A 16,915-nucleotide genomic window follows, 5' to 3' on the forward strand; every position below is an offset into this window, starting at 1 on the left:
TGACACCCTTGTTGAGCACCTTTTGCATGTTACCATTTTAACTGTATAATTATTGGTAAGAGAAGAGCATAGAATGAGTGACTACAAACTTAATGAGATGTGATAAAACAGAATCTGCATTTCTAATTGCCCTTTCTGTTTGAAACACTTGTCGTTTCCTGTGAGCCTATATTTTGTCATCAGACATTTTTAATCAAACTGCTTCTCCCATGGGCATCTGTATGTTACTCAGACAAGTGTAAAATAAAATTTACAGGAACATTTTGAAATAATACCCAGGCAGTGCCAGGAAGCATGGCTAATGTAAGTAAATATATTTTTCACAGGGGAAGGAATAGAATTTCAAAAATAAACATTTGGTGACATATTTGCAATAAACATTGCAAAGAATGACTTATGAATATAGTTTTAGAGATGAATTGGTCTGATCACTTTAATAAACGGTCATTATAGAGAAACAATCAAAAAGATAATGCAACACTCTCTGGAGTTTAACGCCAAAGTGGCTATTCTAAGATCTATAATGCTTTTTTGAGGCTTCACCTAAAATTACGTGTACATTTTGGATTTCAATATTAAAAGAAGGGAATTTCACTATAGAAGGAATAAGTCCAGAGAATAACTGTTAGACATACAGTATTCCAGAACTGTGAGGTATGATCCATAAGGAAAGATTGAGTGAGCTGAATCTTATCGGTTTCAGCACCTGGGGCCTCATGTATAACGCCGTGCGTAGAACTCACACTATAACATGGCATAAGCACAAAAGCGGGAATATGCGTACCCACAGAAAAATCCAGATGCAGGAATCTGTACTTACGCAAACTTCCACGTTCTTCCGCTACATAAATCCCAATCAGCGTGAAAAGGAACGCACGTGCACGCGCCTTCTGTCCCAACTCCTCCCAGAATTACGCCTCTTTGAATATGCAAATCAATATAAATAGCCTTCTGTGAAAAGACAATGGGAAAAGCACGGGGGAAGATATAAGAATTTCAGCGAATACCAAGTGGAGGCTAAGGAAAAACGTACTATTTGTTGGTTTAAACAGTGGTATAATCAACAAAATGAAGTTGATCGAGTGACAGAGTGTCGGAGAAACTTGAAAACTCAAGTTCACAAAGTCGTACAGTGCCCGAAATAAAAAAGAAATCACATATCAAAGTCACCGTGAAAACGCGAGTCGTAGCCCACCGTCTGAGTGTCATATGAAAGCTTATTAGGGTACAGACAAGAAAAACAGGCACACAGTGGGAAAAAAGCACGAAATTCCTACTTTAATCACGTAGTTTATTTTGCCATTAAAGTAGAACATCATAAACTTCATCTTAAAATCGTTTAATTTACTAGTTTCTCAAATCCCATTGTAACTAAAGTAGCACATTAAATGCTTTGTTCTGTATTTGATCTTCTATGTGTGTGAATCACTACCTGCTTCTTAAATGGGCTTTCTTTTTCTCCGACAGGACACATAATCCATTACATTCATGATATTACAGCTCTCTGAATAATTAAAATACTGAGATGTATACGTGATATCTTTTTCATAATGATAGGAGTTAAAGCATGTTATTAAACATGGGAACACGGTGGCGCAGTGCTTGTTCATGTCTCACGCAAGAGGCTTGCTGCACCATGCGCGACCTTCGATGAAATAATTTATTACAGAAGTACTGTCTCTTTCAAACATACTAACCTCCAATTCCTGCCCTTACTTTTCTTTCTCTAAATACCCAATCGCCACACAATCAGCTCTGTAATAGACGTGAAGCCATTTATAAGCTTAGAACGCCGATTCTTCAGAACTTTTAAGGAACATTGAAATATCTTCGTAGTACATGTTTAAATATTCTATCCGTCTATCCTTCCAGTGTCGTGTCAGCACCAGCAAGAATACAACGCAATGCAGGAACAATCCGTGAACTAGCTAGCGCTGCAGCACCATGTCCTAACATGTTTAATTATTAACAATAGATTATTTAAATGAAGTTAAAGTTTTATCTGTATAATATAATCAACATATTTTGCTGCATTTCATCTTAAAAATGATATCGTCATCATATGTAAATACGCGCTTTATAAAGTGGCGCAGGTTGTGCAATATTATAATTGTAGTGCAAGTTTACAGTGAGGTAATTATACTTATAAGTACAAACAGTTCTACAAGGAGCACTTGATGGACTGATTGAGTGCGTTTATAGTTCTTGGGATGAAACGTTTTCTAAACCGCGAAGTCCATACAGGAAGGTCTCTGAAGCGTTTTGCAGTGACTGAGGCAGCGTCTGCTTCATGCTGTATACCGATAATTCTCTTTCCAATCAGCTGCTGCTGTGATTCCCCACTCAGATACAGTGATATAAATACTCCAAATGGTGTAGTGAGAATAATATGGAAAAAGATGATCTGCCGTGGCAACCCTTAACGGGAGCAGCTGAAAGAAGAAGAAGATGCAGTGAGAGTAACAACGCTGAAGCAATTATGGTATTTGGAATACTATGGCTATTCCCTGGACCATTATATTGCTGCAGGTTAATTACAATCAAATGCGTCAATATGCAGTTAGTTTCAGTGTATTTATAAAGCCGCGTCAGGAATGTGGATCTAAGAAAGAAAGGGTGACCACACAGGAACAGTAGCACTGCTTTGACGCTGGGTGCCGCCAGTCTGCAAAACCGAGTGGAGAAATTGCGTACGCCAGGGTATGAGGTACCGTGGAAATGTGCGTGGCTTTATGCCAAGTTTAGGTTTTATACATCGCGATTTGAGCGTGGAAACGTTCATACGCAACATTTCTGTGCGTACGCACCGTTTATACATGAGGCTCCTGGAGATTAGTAGGAGAGATCTGCTCATCCATCTTCTCAAAAGTAGCCCATCAGTGCATTGCATAAACCATCCAAAAATACATCACCAGTTTTTCATAGGACACATTCACACACATATCTACACTCATGCCTGACCAGACTAAAATCTCAAATTAACCTTATGTGCAGTTCTTTATGTGTTGAGAGTAAAGAGAAACATAACCAGAGAAGCCCCATATTGACATTGGATGACTGTGAAAACTTCACACATACTGTATAGAGAGGTTTTCAGCCCAGGATTCAATGGCAGTTTCCTGCTGCTTGAGGCAAAAGCACAACACCGTGATAACACTAAAAAGGAGACATTATAGAAGTACTAAGTTGTAAAGAGACTAAATGAGGGTACATTAGAATCTATTCTTAAGTTTAACAGTTTGCACTGAGAAGAAAGAAAGATGCTGAGGAATACATTTTTTTGGAATGTTATAATATATTTTTTCAAAAAACAGTAATACAATTTACTAATTTGATTAACTGAAGCTACCACTGTGGAAACATCATCTCTCAACTTATTATTATCTTTGAGATGTTAAGTTGAAAGAAATAGATGGTCTATGAAAGAGCCATTTCTTCGTTATTTAAGTTATATTAAATATTTGCCTATATATCAGTACATAGTCTATGGGAGTTCTTATAACTCTCATAAGTTGAATTGACTTGGTATATTCTAACTACTTCTCGCTCCTGCTACTATAGAGTAGTCTCAGTAAGTGACCTGCCTTGCCATGAGTAAGGCATGGAGGGCACACGGTTTCAAACTGTGCCTTACTTGCTCAATAGTATGAAAGATAGCATGCTGTATTAAACGTGCAGTGCCGTACATTTAGAGCGTACTGAAGATGAAGAAAAACATCTTTTAAGTATAGAAATAACTGAGGTTTAACAAGAAAAGCTAAGTTTATAGAAGAAACATGTTTTCCTGTTGTTTGCCTTTTATTCTACATGTGTAACAATCTTTTTTCTTTATTCTTGTGTGGACTATTTGCTTTGAATTTTCACTAAATCTTTAAAAACGAACTTTTGGACTGAGAAATTTCTTTCGGCACATGTTTTACCTATGCTTGATCCTGCCCTAGTCATCTGCAGCTACAGTCTATGTTGGGCTAATGGGAAATATTGAAAATATTTTGAAAATTCTGATATTAATCCTTAAGAGCATGAGGAATATGATCTCACTTCGGAGTTATTTTTAGTTTATAATCCTTGACCTGGCATTTTACATTAACTGAAGATTTGCTGAGAGAACAATCTGAGCTGTAAGAAAAGATTGTATTGCAGTAATCAATTCTGCTTGACATTGCTGCTTGAAACAAATCAATAAATGAACTTAATGTTATCATTTAATTGTTGGATTATGTTTTGTCTTGTATTAGTGTGGTGGCATGTTGTACATAATTAGATAAACGTGTGGATTTATGTCAATAAATCATCTTTGGTCTAAATCTAGAAAGGAATGCCCTACCAAGCTAAACTAAATTTAGATATTAACTAGCAGCACTTATTTTAATATAACAGTACAATTTCTCACTCATAACATATAGTATACATTTATCAATGCCAGGATTTGTAGTTACAGTGAATGTCTTTCTTTCTAAATAGTTCCATTCCTCTAAATAAGGTTGACTTTTGTGGTATAAAAGCATTCTTATGTATTGAGTAGTGGCCTCCATACAGAAGTCATGATTTTTGAAACTTAATTAAGGTTGAACTATTGGTTTTCATGTCCACTAGATAACACTGTTTGGTGTTTATCATCTTTTCCTTAAATTTGCTTTTACATTTGTTTTACGTAATTTTCTTTGTACACATCCATTATCTAGTAACTATTTAACAGGATTTAACAGACGAGACACTTTTTGGAGTAGGCCAAAAGAGTAAAACATTGTTACTGACATTTTCAATTGGATAAATCTAAATAACATAATGGACTCCATCATCAAGTCATTTTGTATCTATTGATTATTTCTATGGCAATGAACTAACAAAATAGTGTAGTTACAAACTTTGTTTTAGTAAAAACAAGGGCAGCCTGCATAGACATGAACTACAATAACTCCACTCACTCCACCAAAAAAACAATGAAGAAACTTTTTTATCATAAATAAAGAGAGTGGAGGTGATATTAAGCAAAATGACCATGATGTCCTTAACAAAAGGAGTCAAAAATTATGGGAAATTCATACTTGGACACAATGAAGTCTTAATCAATTGAATGGTTAAGTTGAAACTGAAAGCTTAAATATAGATATTAACTGGAGAAATGCAGGTGATGAACAGTGAATCAGGATGCTGTGTAAATGACTACCAAGCAAATTAAGATGATAAAAACAGAAGGTCCACTAGGTGGCACTGTACATTAACATTAAATATAATGTCATATTGGTGTACAACACAGGTACTTATCTACTTCTCACACAGAATTCGACTAGTAATGTAGAACATAAGGTTATAGAGTATCAAACACTTCTCTTTTAAATAATAACAATTAATTGACTCTCATCTTTGAAATACTTCGATATTCCACTAATATATTCCTTCTGAAATCCACATCTTGACCACCTTGGATGATTTATTGTTTCTGAATACAAAAGTAACACACTTTCAGCTTGACAGTAAATGCGAGGTCTTGTGAAAAATCTTCCTTCATATACAGTATGCAGTAACAGAAACATTCTTGTAAATCTTTTGATGGCTTTCTGTTTCAAGACTGAATTATTACATCTTAGATCTTGTCATATAGCTTGATTTTCCTCAATAAAGATCTCAGAACTTTTTCGTGAAGTATTAATTTTCAACTTCAGGTCAGTGGAATCATTACTGGTATGCTGATGAGACCAAACTTTCCTAACATTGTAGCAAGGCTACATAACGGACAGTCCGGCTGGCCTTCTGGATTGTCCGTCACTTCATAATGTTGGCTGGTTGGGTGTTTTAAATAGCCTTTCAGGCACCTTTGGTGACATCCCAGTCTGGGAGGATCCCGCCCGAGTAAATTTTCCAGCTGCCTGTTGCCGGCGTGAGGTTTCCATAACAACCGAGAGGGGTAAGGATTTTCGGCGGGAAACTTTTTCTTTTTAAGGGGAATGGCGGATCAAGGAGGGAGAGAGAAAAAAAGGAAGGATAAGGCTGAAGGCAAGGCGTCGACTATTCAGGCTCAAAGAATTATTCAGGATCTTACTTCACCCAGGGACGTCTGCTATTTATGAGTGGCCACCCCGAAGAAATAATCAAATGACGAATCCCCGAGAAGAGGCCAGGTCTGGTGTTCTTCGGGTGCTCCCGTCTGGTGAGTCGGATCCCTGAGTTTGCATTCTTCGTGATAGTCCGCAGAGAGGCCGTTTCGCCAAAGGACTGTTGTGTTTCCTCCTGCCATATGGGAGGACCTGAACTGCAGGGTTTATTGTTTTCTTATATTGTGGACTAAGTTAAATCTTTCTTTTGCATTCTCAAAGTACAGTTTTTTTTTTTTTTTTATTATTTACTTTTTTTTTTATTGTCTGTGTCAAACCGGGGGTTAGGATTTGGGTGCTGGGGAGGGCGTCTGGGGAAGGGGTTCACTAATGAGCACTCAGGCACCGGGCAAGTAAATGTAAACAGTAAATGTTAATATAGTTATCAATCCCACTTCCTGTTGCACTTTATTTTTGCCAATTATTTAAGGGGGCATAGGGGCAAGAGGGGACAAGGACTGAATATGGTAATGCTATTGTAACCTTCAAACATTGTCCACTCCCCTGTCGGGCTGTGAAGTGTAGGAATCGCGTTCCCGTATTTTGCGGTTGCTGCAACATCCTTTGTCAATTCAGGAGTGTTTCTTTTCCACTTACCCAGGTTTCCTTCCTGATGAATAAAGTCATTAATTATTTAATTTCATTCCTTTCACTTTCAAAATTTACTAACGATGTAACTTATCAGTCTCAGATTCATTGATATAAGTCTCCCCATTGAATAGCCATGATGAATTTTGTGTTTTTTTTTTCATTACCCCCATACACATACAGTATCAATGTCTGTCCTATTACTTTTCCCAACCAAATCTTATTTTTTCTCTGTGTTCTTTTGTGCATGTATTGTATACGTGCTCCAAAAGACATGAATGTTAATATTCCATGCTTTGTGCCCCAGTAAATACAAGATATTGTCAATATGCTAGCAACCCAATTGTGCTTCAGTCACTCAGAATATGGAACCAATGTAGGAAGTATTTCAAGACAGGGAAGCTTTTATCTGTAACACCTGTACATGATTATCACCGTTCCACCATATCAAACTTGCACAGTTTTTGAAACATGCGGGATTAAGTCAGTTAGAGATAACATCTTTGCATCCTACGAACAATTACACTACAAATTTAACTTCTCATGAACACACTTTTTCCACTATTTCCAAATTAGAAACTTTGCTAAACAAAATCTGCCAAATTTTCCTCACCTCCCACCTACTTCTATTCCAGAAGAAGACTCAGACAGCCAGTCATTTTCCAACCCGCCAATCCCATCTAACACAGGACAGGAACAAATCCCGGGCAGGGCACACACACACACACCAAGCACACACTAGGGACAATTTAGGATCACCAATGCACCTAACCTGCATGTTTTTGGACAGTGGGAGGAAACTGGAGCACCTGGAGGAAACCCACGCAGACATGGGGAGAACATGCAAACTCCACGCAGGGAGGACCCAGGAAGCAAACCCAGGTCTCCTTACTGTGAGACAGCAGCACTACCACTGCACCACCATGCTGCCGGACTCAGACAGCATTTCTCTAATATATAAAAAAATTCAGTCATTCTGGACCAAAATCTTTAAATGCCCATCAGACAGCCTTGGTGTCACAATCCCTCCTAATCCATTAACAGCTGTGTTTGGTGTACTCCCAGATGGGCTTAAACTGAAGAAGGAGAAACAAACTGTAATTGCCTTTACTGGGGGTTGAATTGAATTTAGTTTTTGTCAAGTTTGACTTGCTTGTATGGAATGTTATTTGCTTTTAATAAATTCAATAAAATGGAAAAAAAGACATGCATGTTAGCTGAACTGGCAATTGTAAATTGATCCTGTGTGGGTGTGTGTGAGTGAACCTTCTGATGGACAAGCACTCTGCTATGCTGGGTCCTGCCTTGTGCTTTATGCTGCTAGAACAGACCATTCCCCTGCATCTCTAATTTGATGATTTTGTGCTACATCTTGTTTTGTCTTACCACTTTTCATTTCCTAAAACAAATTTTCCTATTTTAAAGACTGATCTTCATGTGGGAATTTTTTGATGGTCAGTTACATTTTCTTAAAATAACCATTATAAGCAAATGCCTTGTCAAAGGTTCTGTCCACAATCAAGCTCTGTACTTAGATAGTGTAGCAGTTGTGTATTTGAATATCCAGTTAACAATATTTACTTGTATAAGGAGCCCAACATTTTACTTAGAATGCCTAAGGAGAAAAAATCCAAATTCTGCAGCCACTGTCAACCCACTTAGATACATTTTACTTATCCTGATCAAAGCTGCATTAATTTGTCTGTTTGTGTTCCATCAACAGAATTCAAAAACAGCTATCAATGAAAAAGCAGCAGTAACTAAACTTATTCCTACACTTGATTCATATCCTCCCAGCACTGTATAAATAACTCCTCTATTAATCTCAGATTTTAATTTTTTCAGATGACCATACTTCATTTCCATGCTGGCCTTTTGATCCACTCCCAGAAGATGCATTTTTACTATTTTTATTTTATTGTTAAGAATTAATTAATTTTCATCTAATTATTCCTTTGTTTTTTTATTTCTCCACTTTGGTCTTCCACTCATTTCATCTCACACAGGTGGATTGACCGACCTTCCGGGATGGAATGCTATACCTTGCCTGGCCAGAAGGACATCATTCTGGAGGGGTCAGTGAGATAGATGGGTATCCTTGCTCCCTGCCTCGCGTGTAAGGCTATGATAATGGAAGGGCAATAGGACACTGCTCTTTGGAGGCAAAGAGTCCTGCAATGAACTTGGTGGCAGTGCTCTGCTGGTGTGCCCTGAATTTGGGCTCCCTCAAAGGTTCATTGTAGCTGTAGACTGGAAGGACAGCTCTTTTGGGTCCCCCGGTCATCACTGCCATGGTATATCTCCACTACTACAGTATATGACTGCTCCACCTGATCAAGGAATAATTCCTGGGTGCGGTGCTGTGGCATCAGAAATACTCCTGTGTCCAGTATAAAAGAAGCCTGCCTGCTATAGCCATGAAGTTGGGGTTGAGAGGAGGGGAACAAGGCATGCTTGTGAGGAGTGAAAGGACAGAAAAAGGAGGAACTGTACTGTGCTGTGCTGTGACGGACTGAATACAAGAAGTCTGTTAAGATTCTTTTACAAATAAGATAATTTTGCCTTCATCCCAGAATTGTGGTGCTTGGGGTTTGGGGCTATGATATCCCCCCAGTGGCCATACTCTGTTCTCCCCATCACCTACTTACTGTAGTTTTAACTTACAGTATATTCATATATACAGTATATATATATATATATATATATATATAATATATATATATATATATATATATATATATATATATATATATATTGTGGAAGCCGGCCTGGACACAGACAGGCGGACACCGATAGTTCACCCAACACCCGTTTATTTGTCATCCTATTTACAAAAGTCCCCCGAGCTCCGTCCTTCTCCACTCCCGACTCAAGCCAACGAATGGAGGAAGGCGGCCCCTTTTATAATCACCCGGATGTGCTCCAGGTGCTTCCCAGCAATCTTCCACCGGCACTCCCCAGTGTGGCGGAAGTGCCGGCTGCGCACCCAGAAGCACTCCGGGTGTCCCTGGTCTTCTTCCCCCCAGCACTTCCTGGTGTGGCGGAAGTGCTGAGGGCCAGGGCTCCAAAGGCATTGGGGTGCCTCCTGGCGGTGACCACGGGCCCCTACAGGGTTGAGCTTCCAAGCTCTGTACCCATGGTCCCCATAGCCGCCAGGGCGGTTGCCCCCACGTGGTCTGCAGGAGGCGTAAGCCCTCCTCCGGTCCTCTGGGGCGTCCCGGCTGGGTCGCTCCCCCCAGCCCCTTGCGACAATATATATATATATTATATAAAATATGGAAGCGAAGGTCTGTGATACGGTTTGCATATTTGCAGCTGGAGATACACAAAGGGAGAAGATGAATCATGTATCATAAAGTACTTTTTATTCCTAAGCTTTCAGCCCCTGCCAGGAGCCGTCATCAGAGGATAATGCTTAGGCATACAAGAATCAAATTATTATAAGTGGTGGATGGGTGGTCTTAGGTCAGTGTGTGCGTGGGGGGGGGGGGGTTAATGAGGTGGGGGTTGGGAGGAGTATTGGTTGTAAAACATTTTTTTTTTTTAATTTATTATGAACATGTTGTTCTTAAGTTTGCATATGCTGGGTTTATGTCCAAATGTCTGTTAATGGCGTTTTTGTTTGATAGCCAAGATTCAGCCAGCTCTCTGACACTTTTAGTACTGGCCTTAAATCTTACTTGTACATTGTCCCAGTTGAACATATGTCTGGTTGATTTTGTATGCGTATAGATCAGTGATCGTGAGTCCTTCCTTCTGATGCCGTTGCGATGTTCCTGTATACGTGTTGCGATTCTTTCTGATGTTTGTCCTATGTATACCACTGGGAAAGAACTGCATGGAATGTTATAAACTGTGTTTCGTGTTTCTGCTGTCGATTTCTTGTTTTTGGCATTGAAAAGGGCTGTGTGCTTATTCTGATGCCTGACTTGGACAGGATGCGTGCTGCAGCTTCTGACACTCAGTGATGATAAGGAAGTGTGTGCCAGGTGAGATGGGGGGTCTGATTCGAGTTGATTGTTTGCTGGGTTCTCTGGCGTCTCCTGTGTAGACTTTGTTTAATGAATGTCTTTGAGTATCTGTTTGAAGTAAAAAGACGGAAAAGATAGCGTCTCTTGTTCGTTTTTGTCTCCTTCGTATTACAATATTAATAAATGTTACGTATTATCATAATAAAAAAAAAACATTTTTCGACCAATACTCCTCCCAACCCCCACCTCATTACCCCCTGCCACACACACACACTGACCTAAGACCACCCCCCACCACTTAATATTGCTATATATTGCCTTTGATTCTTGTATGTCCTAAGCATTATCGTCTGATGACGGCTTCTGGCAGGGGCTGAAAGCCCAGGAATAAAACCACTTTATGATACATGATTCATCTTCTCCCTTTGTGGATCTCCAGCTGTATGTATGTATGTATGTATGTATGTATGTATGTATGTATGTGTGTGTATATATATATATATATATATATATATATATATACTGTATGTATGTGTGTATTTGTATATATAATATACTATATGTATATGTATGTGCATATTATGAGGGTCTGTTCAGGAAAAAAAGATTGGTTCATAAATATATACATTGGTTCAGATATATATATCAGTTTGGATACATTGGTTTGAATATATACATTGGTTTTAATTAATACATCCATTCAGATATATATATTGGTTCAGATATATACATTGGTTGGGATACATTGGTTGAGATACATCCGTTCAGATATATACATCGGTCTGAAAACATCCATTCAAATATATACATTGGTTGAAATATATATATTGGTTGATATACTGTACATTGGTTTAGATATATATATATATATATATTGGTTTAAATAGATTGGTTTAGATATATACATCGGTTCAGATACATCTGTTCAAATATATATATTGGTTCAGATAGATCCATTCAGATATATACATTGGTTGGGATTTACGACAGGCACAATGTGGCCACCCAAGTTTAGCATCTCCCTTTCGATTCATCATTGCTTCAATATTGTTGTCATTATTTGCATGTATTTTATACAAGTAGCATATGCCTGTCTGTCGTGTTTTGTTTCGTAAGCCGACTTGGTTGGGAATCCTCGATTTCAAAGCACGTTTTTTCCTTTCATTATTTAAAACACTCGCACAGATACCCGCCTCCTTGTCCCGCTCCGTCTCGCCTTGGCTCAATGCACCCGCCTCACTCGCTCCCTCTTGTCCCTCCCGTGACAGATTCTTCTCAAAAGCCGAGTTACCGGAAAGCATTGATCGCAACCACAGTGCGTCTCATTTTTTCACCTCATGAGACGCTACCGAAGGCCATCCGGTGATATCTGTTATTCTGTATTGCAAGCATTTCATTAAAGGGCGATCTGTTTCATCAAGGACATTAGTCCTGTTTGCTGAAAGGATGTTATGGAGGAAAGCACTGGAATAGCGCTGTTTCTTCTGAATGTTTATCAGTGATCAGAATGATCAGAATATCCCTGCTTCATAAATAACGGTTGTTTAACTGTTTTTATAGTAAAACTGACAAAACCACACACATGAACACGCACACAGACATACATGCACACGCACACAGACACACACGCACACCCACACACGCACGTACACGCACACACACACACACTCAAACTCACAAATCATGGGTCGCACACACTACTGATTAAGTGTATCTGTCAGGGGTGATCATTTTTTTCACCTCATAAAACTTTAGTTCATGAAAGATAGAAAGCAGTGTGGTGATTTCTATTATTCCTTATTGGCAGCATTTCATTTAAAGATGATTCATGTCAAGAAGGAGAAAGTGTCTCTTATTTTGACAGGACTTTTTTTTTTTTTTGTAGGCGTAAGCACTCACTCATGCATGCGCTGATACAAGAAGAGAATATGTAAACTGGCCTATCTGAACGGATTGATAGTGCTTACGTCTAAAAAAAAGATCGTCCTGTCAAAATAAGAGACTCTTTCACCTTCTTGACGTGAATCATCTTTAAATGAAATGCTGCCAATAAGGAATAGAAATCACCGTGTTGCTTTCTATCTTTCATGAACTAACGTTTTATGGGGTGAAAAAAATGATCGCCCCTGACAGATACACTTAATCAGTAGTGTGTGCGACCCACGATTTGTGAGTTTGAATGTGTGTGTGTGTGGGTGTACGTGCGTGTGTGTCTGTGTGCGTGTTCATGTGTGTGGTTTTGTCAGTTTTACTATAAAAACAGTTAAACACCCGTTATTTGTGATTCTGATCATTCTGATCCCTGATCACTGATAAACATTCAGAAGAAACAGCGCTATTCCAGTGCTTTCCTCTAATGTCCTTGATGAAACAGATCACCCTTTAATAAAATGCTGCCAATACGGAATAACAGAAATCACCGGGCGGCTTTTGGTAAATGATAAACCAGCGTCTGTTGAGGTGAAAAAATGGGAGGTACTGCGGTTGCTATCAATGCTTCCTGATAACTCAGCTTTTGAGAAGAATCTGTTTCATCCATCTATCCATTTTCCAACCTGCTGAATCCGAACACAGGGTCACGGGAGCCAATCCCAGCCAACACAGGGCACAAGGCAGGAAACAATCATGGGCAGGGTACCAACCCACCGCAGGACACAAACAAACAGCACACACTAGGGCCAATTTAGAATCGCCAATCCACCTAACCTGCATGTCTTTGGACTGTGGGAGGAAACCGGAGCACCCGGAGGAAACCCACGCAGACACGGGGAGAACATGCAAACTCCACGCAGGGAGGACCCGGGAAGTGAACCCAGGTCCTCAGATCTCCCAACTGCGAGGCAGCAGCGCTACCCACTGCACCACCGTGCCGCCCAATCTGTTTCATGGGGTGAAAAAATAATCGCCTTTGAAAGATACGCTTAATCAGTAGTATGTGCGACCCACGATTTGTGAGTTTAAGTGTGTGTGTTGTGTGCGTGTACCTGCTTGTGTGTGGTTTTTGTCAGTTTTACTATAAAAAACAGTTAAACATCAGTTATTTGTGAAGCAGGAATATTCTGGTCATTTTGATCCCTGATTAACATTTAAAAGAAACAGAGGAACTCCAGTGTTTTCCTCCATAACATCCTTTCAGCAAATGGGACTAAGTTCCTTCCTGAAGCAGATCGCCCTTTAATGAAATGCTGTCAATACGGAATAACAGAAATCACCAGGCGGCTTTTGGTCAATGATAAATCAGCGTCTCTCGAAGATCGCCCCTGACACATACAATTAATCAGTAGTGTGTGCGACCCATGATTTGTGAGTTTGAGTGTGTGTGTGTGTGTGTGTGTCTGTGCGTGCGTGTACGTGAGTGTGTACGTGTGCATGTGTGTCGTTTTGTCAGTTTTACTATAAAAACAGTTAAACACCCGTTACTTGTGAAGCAGGGATATTCTGATCATTCTGATCCCTGATCACTGATAAACATTCAGAAGAAACAGCGCTATTCCAGTGTTTTCCTCCATAACATCCATCCTTTCAGCAAATGGGAGTAAGTTCCTTGCTGAAGCAGATCGCCCTTTAATGAAATGCTTGCAATACGGAATAACAGATATCACCGGGCGGCTTTCGGTCAATGATAAATCAGTGTCTCATGAGGTGAAAAAATGGGACATACTGCGGTTGCGATCAATGCTTTCCGGTAACTCGGCTTTTGAGAAGAATCTGTCATGGGAGGGAGCGAGTGAGGTGGGTGCATTGAGCCAGGGCGGGACAGAGCGGGGCGAGGAGGCAGGTATCTGTGCGAGTGTTTTAAATAATGAAAGGAAAAAAAGTGCTTTGAAATTGAGGACCCCCAACCAAGACGGTGTACTAAACAAAAAGTGACAGACAGGCATATGCTACTTGTATAAAATATGCACAATAATGACAACAGTGTTGAAGGAATGATGAAGCAAAAGGGAGATGCTAAACTTGGGTGGCTGCATTGTGCCTGCCCGTAAATCCCAACCGATGTGTATATCTGAACGGATGTATCTGAACCAATGTATATATCTGAACGAATGTATCTGAACCGATGGTTTAGATATATACAATCTATTTAAACCAATATATATATCTAAACCAATGTTTATCAACCAATATATATATATATCTCAACCAATGTATATATTTGAACGGATATATTCAAACTGATGTATATATCTGAACGTATGTATCTCATATATCAGAACGGATCTATGCAAACCAATTTATATATATCTCAACCAATGTATCTAAACCAATGTTTATTTCTGAACTGATGTATTCAAACCAATGTATATATCTCAACCAATGTATCCCAACCAATGTATATATCTGAACTGATATATATATATTTGAACGAATGTATTAAAACCAATGTATATACTATTCAGACCAATGTATCCAAACTGATATATATGTATATCTGAACCAATGTATATATTTATGAACCAATCTTTTTTTCCTGAACGGCCCCTCATAGTGTGTATATACAGTATATATATATACAGTAATCCCTCCTCCATCGCGGGGGTTGCGTTCCAGAGCCACCCGCGAAATAAGAAAATCCGCGAAGTAGAAACCATATGTTTATATGGTTATTTTTATATTGTCATGCTTGGGTCACAGATTTGCGCAGAAACACAGGAGGTTGTAGAGAGACAGGAACGTTATTCAAACATTGCAAACAAACATTTGTCTCTTTTTCAAAAGTTTAAACTGTGCTCCATGACAAGACAGAGATGACAGTTCAGTCTCACAATTAAAAGAATGCAAACATATCTTCCTCTTCAAAGGAGCAAATAAATCAATAGGGCTGTTTGCTTTTAAGTATGCGAAGCACCGCGGCACAAAGCTGTTGAAGGCGGCAGCTCACACCCCCTCCGTCAGGAGCAGAGAGAGACAGATAAAAAAATCAATACGTGCCCTTTGAGCTTTTAAGTATGCGAAGCACCCTGCAGCATACTTAAAAGCTGCACACAGAAGGTAGCAAAGTGAAGATAATCTTTCAGCATTTTTAGACGAGCGTCCGTATCGTCTAGGTGTGCGAACAGCCCCCCTGCTCACACCCCCTATGTCAGGATCACAGATAGTCAGCGCAAGAGAGAGAGAAACAAAAGTAAGCTGGGTAGCTTCTCAGCCATCTGCCAATAGCGTCCCTTGTATGAAATCAACTGGGCAAACCAACTGAGGAAGCATGTACCAGAAATTAAAAGACCCATTGTCCTCAAAAACCCGCGAAGCAGCGAAAAATCCGCGATATATATTTAAATATGCTTACATATAAAATCCGCGATGGAGTGAAGCCGCGAAGGGCGAAGCGCGATATAGCGAGGGATTACTGTATGTATGTATATATATATATATGTATATGTATGTATATGTATGTATATGTATATATAGTCACACACGTGTGCATGGGAGGTAGCTAAAGAGCTTGAGTAAGGGCAGCTCCAAGTCATACTGGGATGTGGCAGAGTGCACTGACTCTTTTTTTCCCTTTCCTGTAGACCATTCATGGGAGATTCCACCTGGTCCTCTTGATGTCACTTCCGGGGCCGAGCCTATGGAAGGAGTACTTGCCGGCCCTGTCCCCTGTGATGTCACCTCCGGGCTCGAACCTATAGTATGGTTGAAGACCTTCATGAGCCAGACCCCTTTGATCTCACTTCCTGTCTTCCCCTTTAAATTCCTCCATCTTTTCCCTATTCCCTCAGTTCTGTTTTGGACTTGGTTTTGTGCACATCAGTGCTGTATACAATTTTACGACTTTACAGCCAGGATACCAATTACACGGGTGGCTGCCCCAAAACTTTCCATGTCTCTGAGTCAAGTTTGTGACACTGGCGTAGTTGGCAGGATGGAATGGTCCCAGAAGAGAAGGGGACAGGACTTGTATCGTACCCAGGTGGGAGCGTAGCGAGGCCGAGTTTTCAGGCAGGGAGGGTGTCCAGTGATTCGGAAAGACCTGGTGCAGGCTCTGCTCCCGGCACGCTTAACTAGACAACCTGGGCAGGCCAGGGAGTGTGCGGGAGGGACTCAGAGACTTGGGCTGCTTCGGAAGGGGGAGGCGAAGGGGGCTTATTATGCTCTCCTGGGGGAGAGAGTACCTGTCTCCATGTGAAGGCAGAACCCTGAGTCTCACCTAGGGGTGCCCCAGACTGGCAGGTGAATAGAATACGGAAGTGGAGGTACGACCCAGAGTGGCCGACCCACAAACAAGCCTGATCATTGTGGGCTGCGGTAGGGCACTGG

This window comes from Erpetoichthys calabaricus, chromosome 2, assembly GCF_900747795.2.
Source record: "Erpetoichthys calabaricus chromosome 2, fErpCal1.3, whole genome shotgun sequence".
NCBI classification, from domain to species: domain Eukaryota; kingdom Metazoa; phylum Chordata; class Cladistia; order Polypteriformes; family Polypteridae; genus Erpetoichthys; species Erpetoichthys calabaricus.